The 11,936-nt window shown below is 41.9% G+C and overlaps 1 protein-coding gene across 2 annotated transcripts in view; it reads left to right on the top strand.

The window, feature by feature from the left end:
• The window catches only part of LOC149153873 (uncharacterized), a 428,780-nt gene that overhangs the window by 118,282 nt on the left and 298,562 nt on the right, over positions 1-11,936 (top strand). The gene's annotated exons all lie outside the window — the stretch shown is intronic.

Raw genomic sequence — 11,936 nt, 5'->3', positions numbered from 1 at the left:
TCTTGAAGAACGATAGCTTTCTTTATGAACAAAATGAACTTCTCTTCTTCTTCTATAATCAGATTTGTTGGTACAATTGTTGTAGTTGGATCTCGATGCTCTTTTGCTTTCTGGATAGTCACGGGAATAGTGGCCATGCTTATGGAAATTGTAGCATTGGACTTTTGATAAATCTTTGTTCCATTTAAAGGAACTATTGGATCTAGGAGCAGGCTTTCTCGAACAATAATGGCCTTTTCTTCCTTTTTGATTCTTGATCCAAATGGATCCAAACGCTCTCTAAGTCTTCAAAATCATTCAAAAGATCAAAACAATCGCATGGGAAGAACCCTTAAAAACATCGGAAAACACTATCGGGAGGCGCAAAACACAATAAGACAGTGAAAACAGAGCTATCGGCGGCTTGAACAACGAATGCACAGGAGCCATCGGATCTGGCTGATCAACGGTCCAGATACGATCGACAAATCGCAAATCGGCGGTGACAGGCGGAGGAAATTGGAGCACACCACATAAAACTTGAGATGGCGATCAACGGAGTCAACGAGGACCATTGATCAAGCGTGCAGATCGACGACCCACGTTGCATCGCAGAATCGTAGTCGGCAAATATGAATAGAGCGCTCACCAAATGGCTCGGGGTTATCGCGATATGCGATTGCGATCAATTGCATCGTGATATCGCAATCAGCGAACACAATGGAGTTGGCCTATATGCACATATATATATGCGATGCAATTAGCCGGACCCGATGGAAATATAAACGTTATTTAATAAGATTTGAGATCCGTTTAATGTCATTTTTAATGTATTTTCGCATGTTTCGTTTATTAAACAAAATGCGAAGGGAAGCGCCGATGCGATGAAACCCGGACCCGAAGGGGTTTGGGAATGAAAATGAATAATATTTCAAATCCGCCCAAAGCCATTTTTACGGGATTTTTAGTGTTTTTACATATTTTCAAAATACAAAGGGAAGCCATGGAGAGGGCATTGCAACATGCGATAGCGACTTATAGGTGGACCTGATAGGAGAATAGGATGCATTTATGAATATTTGAAGTCTGGATGAACAATGTTTTGGCAGTTTTTCTTGTGTTTGAATGCATTTCTCTGTGTACACAGAGAATGGCCGTTTCAGGGATTTCAAAGGTCCGATGCACTCATCTGTTGCAGAACAGGTGGCCACCTTCCCTAAAAGGCGTTATGCCATGATTGCTAACGCTTAGCAGAGGGATTCGAGCGAACAGAGGCCGAGAGACAGAAAGCTGCGAAGGAGAAACGAATAGACAACGCAGATTGGCTTTAAAGCCATAGAAAACAGAAGACAGAGGGAGGCAGTGCTGAGACAGAGCAGAGACAGAGACAAAGAGTGGTAGAGAGAGTCCGTGTACTCAAAGAGGCTTGAGAGGTTCAAGAAAAACTCTTGTTGTTGTATCTATTGTGTGTTGAGACTCAAGTTGAGCTCATACTTTTGTAAAACTCTGTTCTGAAGACATAATAGAGAGGTCACCATTGAAGGCTGGACCAGGAGATGTAGGCTAGGAGTATTGGGTGAACTCTTTATTAAAATTGTTGTGTTTATATGTGTTGTCTATTATGATCTTTTACTGCTTCATTGTCTATGTATTTCGTAATCTTATCGATCCATTGCATAAAGTAACATAGGCATATCCATGCACATGAGTCTGTAATACCTTAATAATTGTCTTAGATCTCATTATCAGATCAAGTGGTATCAAAGCTTTAGGTTGCTAAGGTTAGACAAGCTTGTACTGGATTGTTGAATGCTAACTAGGTCAAAGCTCAAATTAGGAGAAGGAGAACTAGTTGAGGCTAACCCAGAAATTGGTAGAGTCTATCCTAGGAGGAAAATGAAAGAAGAAATTCCCTTGGAATCAGACTCTCAGTTCATGGATAGTTTCATGACTAGGAGAGCCATGGTAGAAGAGATGTATCGAGAATTTAAGAAAGGTAGAGGTGAAGATACTTCAACATCCAAACAAGACAAAGGAACAGAAGAACCTCTGCTAGATGGCCATTCTGAAGGCAAAGGGAAAGGAAAAGAGGCTCCTCTATCAACACCTCCTTCTAGCCCTTTGACTAAATTAGATGTAAAATTTGATTTTCCAGTCTATGATGGAGAATTAAATGCAGAAAAGCTAGATAACTGGATTAGACAGATTGATGTGTATTGCAGGGTGCAGAACATTGATTCAGACATGAGTAAAATTCAGCTGGCCAGCCTTCGCCTTGGAGGAACTGCCTTGGTATGGTGGGAAGGCAGGACACCAGCTGATTCGAAGAATCATGGTAAAATTCTTTTTGCCTGGAGTGAATTTGTTTCTGCCATTAAAAAACAATTCTATCCACTAGCTTATATGCAACAAGCTATGATGAGTTGGCAATCTCTTCGCCAATTAAAGGGGCAAAGTGTACAAAGCTATACCCAGGAATTTAGAAAAAGAGCTTTAATTCTAGGCATTTCTTTAGACTCACCGGAAACTTTGCTGAAGTATATAGGTGGTCTGCATAGTTATTTGAGGCACACCATTCTCATGTTTAACTCTACTAGCATAGATGAGGTATTTGTTCTGGCTACACATCTAAAGGCTAGAGGCAAGAATGTGAACCCAGAGATTGGGGGATCATCAAAACCCACTACAAACAAGAACAAGGAAAAGAGGAAGCAGAAATGGAAAGAGAGGAAGGCAAACGCCGTACAGAAAGCCAAGCCTTCATGCACTCACTGCAAGAAGGATGGACATGATGATGAACATTGTTGGTCTTTGCATCCAGAGCTGAAACCCATGAAGTTCGATGGCAAGAAGAAGAAGGTTGCTGCTGCTATTCAGAAGGATTTAGGGTTAGACTCGGGTGATGAAACAACAGTTGCAGCTACAGGTATAAAAGGTAAAAATTATGAAGCATCTACTAGTAATTCTGCACAAACTATTGATAGTGAAGAAAATGAGAGGAAAAGACATGTGCTTTTTCATATTAGAGTTATTTCCAAGAATCAAAAGATTGATACTTTATTTGATAGTGGCTCACAAGTAAACTTAATTTCTGAAGCAATTGTAAAGAAGCTAGGATTACTAACCACACGTCACAAGAAGCCATATCCATTAGGTTGGGTATGTGATAAAGCAATGCTACAAGTGACTAGGCAATGTAAACTTGGATTTGCCATTCGTTCAACATTTGTAGGTGAGGTTGAGTTAGATGTAATTCCCTTGGATATATGTGGTATTGTTTTAGGAAGTCCTTACTTGTATGATAGAAAAGCCATTTTCTATAGAGCTGAAAATAAGTATCAACTCATTAAAGATGGAATATAATATATTGTAAGAGCTCATAAACTCAAGAATAATTATGTCTCATAAACTCAGGGCAGATGAAAAGAATTGTAAATTCATGCAAGCAATTTTTACTGATGGTTGTAAAGGAAAAGAAACCTGATAAAACCAATCATGTTTTATCATGATTGGTTTTACTGATGGTTGTAAAGGAAAAGAAACCTCTAGCTGAATTTTACTGATGGTTGTAAAGGAAAAGAAACCTGATGTCTCGACCGATCATGAAATACTGGATTCTCAGAGAGTTTGATGCAACTCTGATTATCGCAATAAACCTTGGTCGCCTCCATCCTTTTCTTGAATAGGCTCACAAACAATTATCTAAGCCATATGACTTCGCACGTAGCTCTGTTGGCTGCCATATATTATGCTTCTATTGAACTTAGTGCCACAGATTTCTACTTCCTGTTGCACCAGGATATCATCCCTGATCCAACACTGAAGCAGTACCCAGAGGTGCTTTTTCGGTTTACTGAATTTCCTGCCCAATCTGCATCGGTGAACACATTCATGCTGACATCCTCTCCTCTCGAGTACTTCAACCGATAGCCAACTGTTCCTTGTACATACCTAAGTATGTGTCTAGCTACTGCCCAATGCACTCTTTTCGATTCCACCATGAACTGACTAAGAGTGTTAACCGCAAGACAAATGTCTGGTCTAGTGTTGACCAGATACATAAGCGACCCAATAAGTTGTTTGTACAAGGTGGGATCTAATCCTTTATCCTCTGATGCATCTATTTTCTTCCAATTGGTGATCATAGGAGTAGCCATAGGTCGACAATCCTGCATTCTTAATCTCTTCAGAATCTCTGTAGCATATCTTCCTTGACCAAGGAAGATCTCCCCATTCTTCTGCCAAACTTCCAATCCAAGAAAATAATGCATCAATCCCAAGTCCTTCATGTTGAATTCGGCTTCAAGATTCTTCTTGCAGTCCTGGATGACCCTAGATGATCCAGTTAGAAACAGGTCATCTACATATAGTACCAAAAAAAGTGGCTCATTCTCTACTTATAAATAGTAGAGATTGGGATTAGTATCACTCTTGACAAATCCCAACTGCTGCAAGTAACTATCAATTCGAGCATACAATGCTCTAGGTGCCAACTTGAGCCCGTACAGGGCTTCCTTTAACTTGCAAACATGGGACTTCTTCTCATGAGTTTCGAAGCCTTTGGGTTGTTCTATATACACCTCTTCTTCTATCACCCCGTTCAAGAATGTTGTCTTGACGTCCATCTGGTGAATCTCCCATCCCATTTGAGCTGCTAGGGATATAACAGATCTAATAGAGGTGTAACGAGCAACTGGGGCGAAGGTCTCTTCATAGTCTATCCCTTCTTTCTGAGCATACCCCTTTGCCACGAACCTTGCCTTGTACTTCTCTATGCTGCCATCTGTAGCATACTTGATCTTGTAGATCCATCATGAACTTACATCTAATTTATTTTCCGGTCTAGGTACTACTTCCCAGACATCATTTGTCATGATGGAGTTGTACTCTTCCACCATGGCATCCACCCACACTTGGTGTTGAACAGCTTCCTGAAAGCTAGAGGGTTCTCCAACTTGAGCTACCAATGCTTGGTATCTATCTAGTTGTTTGTGTTGCCTCTTCTCGGCTCTAGGAGCTCCAACAAACTCCTCTGCATCCCTCAGTGTTTGCCGCACTTCTTTGCTCGTTCTACCACTAGTGGTGGGAGGTTCAACCAATTCTTCCTCCTCACTTTGTTGTTCCGTCTATTGAGAAGCATCTTCATTTCCTCCCTTTGAGGAAATACTAGTACTGGTCACTGTACTTCTCCCAAGTGTATGTTCTCCTGCCTGTCCTTCTTGTTGCCCCTGTTGTTCTTGGACTAACGGAACATCCCCTGACTGATCTTCTGCAGGCATTTCACGAGATTTCTTGAAAGCTCTGTCTTCCATGAACTTTGCATCTCGTCTTACTACAATCTTCATGCTGCCTGGAATGTAGATTCTATATGCCATTGAGGTCTCGTCGTATCCTACAAGATACCCCTTCTTTGCAGTTTGATCTAGTTTGCTACGCTTCTCATCTAGAAAGTGGCAATAGGGCATGCTTCCGAATATTTTGAGATCATTGACTTCCGACTTCTTCCCTGTGAATACTCCTTCAGGCATTCTCTTCCCCAATGCCTTATGAGGAGTTCTATTCTGAATATATACTGTCGTGTTGCAAGCTTCTGCCCATATATTCCTAGGTAGATCCCTATCATACAACATGGCCTTGGCTGCCCCAACAATAGTTCGGTTCTCTCATTCTACCACCGCATTCTGCTCCGGGTTATATGGAGTTGTCCACTCCCTTTTGATGCCCTCCTTTGCGCAAAAATTTGTGAAGTCCTTGTCTGTATATTCTCCACCGTTATCTGAACGCAACACCTTTACCTTTTTCCCTGTCATATTTTCAACAAGAGCCTTGAACTCTTGGAAACGATCAAAGACCTCATCCTTGGTCTTTAACAAATAGATCCAGGCTTTTTTGGAGTGGTCATCAATAAAAGTGATGAAGTATTCGCCACCACTAAGAGCCCTTGTGGACAGAGCACCGCAGATATCCGAGTGTATTAATCCTAATACATCCCTTGCTCTATTGTTACTTCTGGGAAAAGTTGCTTTAGCGTACTTTCCTAGTACACGTCCTCTGCATAAGTCATCATGTTCATTGCTTAAGACTAGTACCCCTGTAGTAGTCTCTCTGAGCATCCTCAGTGCTCCATGGTGTAAGTGCCTCATTTGCCTATGCCATAATTCATTTCGCTCCTCCTCACCATTATAGTCGTTGCCTTCAGTGTCATTGGTAATTCGAGCTGCAACCTATACAACTTGTTACTACGAACCCCAATTTGCTTTTTCCTCTTCCAACCTAGATGCTTAACGTATAATTTCTTTCCGATGAAGTATACATCATATCCCTTGTCCTGTAACTGAGACACTTAAATTAGAGTCATCCCTAATCCTGGCACATGCAGAACATTGGTGGCTCGGATGCCGATCCTTGCTTCCGTTTGAAAAGCTATGGTGCGTCTCCCTATGGTAGTACACTTCGTCATGTTTTCCATAGTTATTTGGAAGTCCATCTGTTCTTCTTGATAGCTCGAGAAATGTTCTCGTACTTCAATCATATGCGCTGAAGCCCCGCTATCAATGTACCAAACATCCGCTGATGCTGAATTAGCTAAGCATATGAATTTTTCATCTAATGTAGTAGACAAATCTTGGATATTTTGAGTATCCATATTATGCCAATTTCTAACGCTAACCTATCCCAGCAAGTGCTGTAGGAAAAAATTGCGTCTTCCTTGCTGAGTCTTCTACTGCGTTGTTCCTTCTACCACTGATAACTTTAGACTGAAAAGACTTACCTCTCTGTCGGCTCACTCAAAGAGAGTGTTTTCATGAAATCCAATCTCTTTGGTTTGAATTGCTCAATCCTCTGGGAGATTCAAATTTCTGCCCTTGCAGGGATTTCGAATTCCCTTCCTTTTTCAACGTTGGATCTTCCGCTTTTCTCTTTTGCTTCCTAGTAGCTCTAATACCATGTGAAAATTTCTAAAATGGAAATCCTACTACAGTGATTAATATGACTTCTTCTACTTATTACTTCAGAGATAAGTTACCTATTGAATTCTTACGGCAAATATCGAAACATATTCTACTACAGCCTTCACAATTAAAACATTAAAGAAATTAAATGTAAGAAAAGTGTCGGCACATATACAAACAGCATAACACAATTGTTTTTGGACAATTGTCCCCGGAAAAACCCAACTTGGGAAAATTGGTGCAGTAGATGAGGGTTTTATTATTCATCAACAAAAATCAACATGTACAAAATTTCACCCAGCAATATAGGAATGAGAAATATTTATAAACGTTCCTGAACAAGTGTCAAACCAGAGAGAGAGGTTCCTTGAACCTCTGCGTCTCCCTAGCTTGCCCAGCGTCAATTTCTCTAGCCTCTAGACTAGCCTCCGCAATGCCCACATCACTCAGGCCAACGTTACCTCTCCCAGCGTCAATCTGCCCAGTGTTGTTCCTTTTGCTACTCTGTGTCTTTGTCCCTGTCTCCCTGACTAATGCTTAATCCTCTTTGTCTCTCCTCCACTTACAACTCTCCCTCCGAATCGATTTTCTCTTGCCGAACTTCGACTAGTGAGAAAATTGATTTCTCTTGGGCAACTGAGTATCTGCCTGGTGTATTTTCCAAAGGACCCTCAAGTCCCTTCTTATATGTTCCTATTGAGCAATCAGTGGCCTAGATTAAAACATAATCAAAGGCTCGGATCGTTTTGACTTGATCCATGGCTTTTTCTAGAAGATTCACCCCTGATTAGATTAATACCCATTAATATTTTAATTTTCCTAAGGTTAGACTTAGGAACCCCATTAAAAATATTAATTTTTTTAATAAAAGCACTTCTGGGTGGAATTTCCCAAAATGCTTTCTGGGTTCTTTGGAATACCTATGCCCAAGCCTCCCTGCAAAACTTGAGGCTTAGAGCACATCCAATACTACCCCAAATCAACACGTTGCTTAGTCTCTAGCACTACTAACCACTGCAACTGTCACTCCGGCACTCCTCTGCACCAACTGACATTGGTCCATCCTGCTACTATTGATCTAGGCGCCTGTAGCAAGGAATTGTTCCGAGAGGTGGGCTCCTCAAGGATCCTGCCCATCTGTAGCTCTTTCAAACTACAGCTCTAAATCAACCCACCTCCCTCCTGGAGGTATCTCGGCTGTCATGGAAAACTCATCCTCCTCGATCTTCATGGCTGCAACCTTTGGATCATGCTTCTCATCTTTGTCCTTCTTCCTGAAAGGACATTGTGTTGCGTAGTGACCGAGTTAACCACACCTGAAGCATTTGATCTTCGAAACATCTTTTTTCTTCTTTTGTTGCTCCTATTGCTCCTTGGATGCAAGGGCTGCATTCTCTTCCTCCTCCTTGGGCCTCGGCCCACTGTTGTTGCTTTCGTCAAGTTTACACTTGACCAAGTCTCTCATCAACTCCTCTTGCTTAAGAGCTGCCCACACTTAATCCCAATTTGGCAAAGTCGCCCTACCCAGGATGCTCTAGACAAAGACTTGCCACTTCTCAGATACTGAATTTAGGGCCAGTATTACCATCTCGGAACCTTGAGGTGTAGACCCCACAGCTGCCAATTCATCTCTGGTCTCCTGAAGCTTCGTGAGGAACGGATCAATGCGTTCCCCCTTCATAATCTGCGTAGATCTCATCTTCAGCTCCAAGTACATCTTACGCTGCTCGGAAGATCCTTGATACAACGTCGACAATGCATCCCACATCTCTTTGGAAGTATTTCTCCCATCTATGTGACAGACTATATGATCCTTTACTCAATCGAGGATCATTCTTTTTGACTTTGTCATTTCTCCCTTGAACTTATTGATTTGATCTAGATCTGTGGGCTCACAGCTACCACGCTGTCGACGTAGACTTTGAGAAAATGCTCATCCAAAAGGCATGACATCCTTGCCTTCCAGATCACATAGTTGGATGCCCCATCCAGCCTATCCTGATCTCGTAGTCCAGTAGCTACCATCTCTTCCAAATAGAAAGTAGAATGACCTCCTCCCTCCTTTGTGTTACTGCTGGGCTAGCCTACGCACTCCCTGTTGGTGTCGGTAGATCTGCTACCCCTTATTGTTGCTCAACTGATGAGAATTCAGACTTTTTGGTTGGAAGTCCTCTGAGGAAGAATTCCCTCAACCTTGTCTCTCTCTTCCCTCTGACGTCTTTCCGCCCAGCAACCACCTGCAGAAAACTACTTCCCACCAAAAACCCCTCTTCGCTGAAACCTTTGCTGCATTGCTCCCTTTGCCACTGACAAATCTCATTTTGGAAATCTACCTCTCAGTCAACTCACTCAGAGAGAGATTTACCACAAAAATCTTGCCCTCTTGGCCTGACTACGCAAACCCTTTGGGGATTCGAATTGCTGCCTCTGCAGGAATTTCGAACTCCCTTCCTCCTTTAGCGTTGGGCGCTTCTGGCACTACTCACTTGTTTCACCTGCAAGTCTGATACCATGTGAAAATTTGGATGACCAAAATTCCTACTACATCAACTGATTAAATTTCTCCTACTTGTTAATTTTTGAATCAAGCTACTTATTGTTTCCTATAGTAAATATCGAAACTAATACATTGCTGCCTACACCATCTAAATTTGTAAGCAAAAACAAGACACTGAACAGGAAATAGATACAACACACTGACACCATTATTTTTGGACAAAATTCCCCGGAAAAAACCAATGCGGGAAAACCGATGTAGCAGCTCTGAGGGTTTTATTATTATGCAACAATAAATCTAAGTACAATTCATTAGAAGCCTGAATGGCTATTTGATACGGAGAGAAACTGGAGAAAACAAATAGTGAGATGATCTCACCCTGTTAATGGAAGAATCTGACCCTGATCTCGTTGGAAGGAGGCTATGCGTCCCTTCTACGTCAGCCTCTACGTAGATCTGCATCAACCCTATGTATTTTCTGCGTCACCTCTGCTAGAGACTATGTTGCTCCTCTTCCGGATCCTCTCCTGCCCAGAAACTTCGATTTTTTGCCTCCCGATCTCACACCCCAGCTCCTGGCTTCTGAAACTCGATTTCTTCAACAGGAATTCAATCTTCGTCTAGGCTTTGCGCTGCCATTGCATCAACTATGCATGGGCCAGCGTCAGCCTCTCTCTGGATGTCGTTCTGCCCTCTTTGTTTTGTACTCTTCGACCCAAGAAAACTTCCCTCTTCTGGATACTATCTCTGCCCCTCACTACAAAAGATCACTTCGAAATTCTTTCCGGCAACTGCTCAGCGTCAGAAAATCAATCTTTTGATCTTCACTCTGTTAACCACTACCGGTCAACTACCCATGCAGTACACCCCCTTTTTCTTTGCAAAAAGGGGTAGCACCTGATCGACGTGTCCGTGCCATCCTGCAGTCATCAGCAGCTTGATCATTTTAATTGTAAACCCAGTCTGCATGTATAAATTTGTAAATAATCTTAGCAGATGTGAGTCATGTCTGTAAATTTCCTAGGTGGACCTAATTTTCTAAGTGATAATCTACGTCCCGGAAGGTTTTTCGTCTCACCGATCCATGATCGGCAGAGTTTTCCTTCAGCCTGACCCCAAAGCCGGGATGGATTTTGTCATTAGAATTTTAGGAGAATCCTAGTGCGTTAATCTGCTAGATTATAGTTGTGTCACAGAACTGGGTGGTTTATGAGGGTCTATGATAAAGGGGTTTTCCCCCTTAAGATGTAAATTGTAAAAGTCATGATGTAAAGTGTCTTGAGGGTTGGAAAATGTTTTAAATCCCCTCATGAGTCCTAAGTCCTAGGTCCTAGGAGATTTTTCCAAAGGCTAAGTTCGAGGATCCATTTTAAAATGAATTAAAAATTAAAAAATAATTAAAAAATAATAATAATAAATAAAAAATATAAAATAAAATATAAAATTAAAAAATATAAAAATTATAAAATAAAGCAAAAACCCTAAAATAATAAAATAATAATATAGGATCCTCGAGGAGCCCACCTCTTGGATCGTCATCTTGCTACGGGAGCCCATGATCAGTAGTAGCGGGATGGTGGAGTTTCAATTGGTGCCATGGAGTGTTGTTTTGACAAAAGCAGTGGTTAGTAGAGCCAGAATGTGAGCAACGTAGAGCAGAGAGGCAGCAATGCGAGGAGGCACAGTGCAGAGCTTCAACAAGGCAATGGTTTCAGAGGTAGCGTGGGACTAGTAGCAGTGAGGGTTTCAACAATGAGGAGTATCCACTGGATACTTGTGTAGTTTTGGGTGTTTTCAGTTGCTTCTCTGTAAAAATTGGCAACTAGGGCCAAACCTCATGTGGGTCATCTTATTCATGGCTGATAATATGTTCATTAGATTCCTCTCGTTGACAGGTGTAGGATTGATCGAAAGATCATCCGATTCCGATAAGTATTTATGGAGATATGAATTTATTTTGATTATGGAATTATTATCAAGCTGACCTACGACTCATGTAGGCTCATAAGCCCAATAGTCGCATCTATTCAAACATCATTGGTTGTGTATAAATACAAGAGGACTTTTCCTCATTTGGACTGGCTCATCTCATCACATCTCTCTCTACTACGCAGAAAAGAGTCTATTCTCTACTGCGCAGAAAAGGGTCTCTCCCTCACACATGTGAAGCCGGAAGCTGCTGAAACTGAAGCTGCAACTGCAGAAGTAAAGTTTGACCTGCGTGGACCAGAAGATCTCCTCATCTGAATTGCACTGTAGGTTCATCTGAACCTCCTTTGAAAGCCGCAACTTTTGGTGGTGGAATCAAGTCAATCCGACGGACGGTTTGCAAGATATCGATTGCCCTAGTTTGAAGGAAGCTGCTGAAACTGAAGCTGCAACTGCAGAAGTGAAGTTTGACCTGCGTGGACCAGAAGATCTCCTCATCTGAACTGCGCTGTAGGTTCATCTGAACCTCCTCTGGAAGCCGCAACTTTTGGTGGTGGAATCAAGCCGATCCGACGGTC

This window comes from Pinus tabuliformis, chromosome 9 (genome assembly GCF_031772625.1).
Source record: "Pinus tabuliformis cultivar Carrire ecotype Pingquan chromosome 9, CPIR1, whole genome shotgun sequence".
NCBI classification, from domain to species: domain Eukaryota; kingdom Viridiplantae; phylum Streptophyta; class Pinopsida; order Pinales; family Pinaceae; genus Pinus; species Pinus tabuliformis.
The sequence above is the reverse complement of the archived record's forward strand: the minus strand, read 5'-3'. Positions and strand labels throughout refer to the sequence as shown.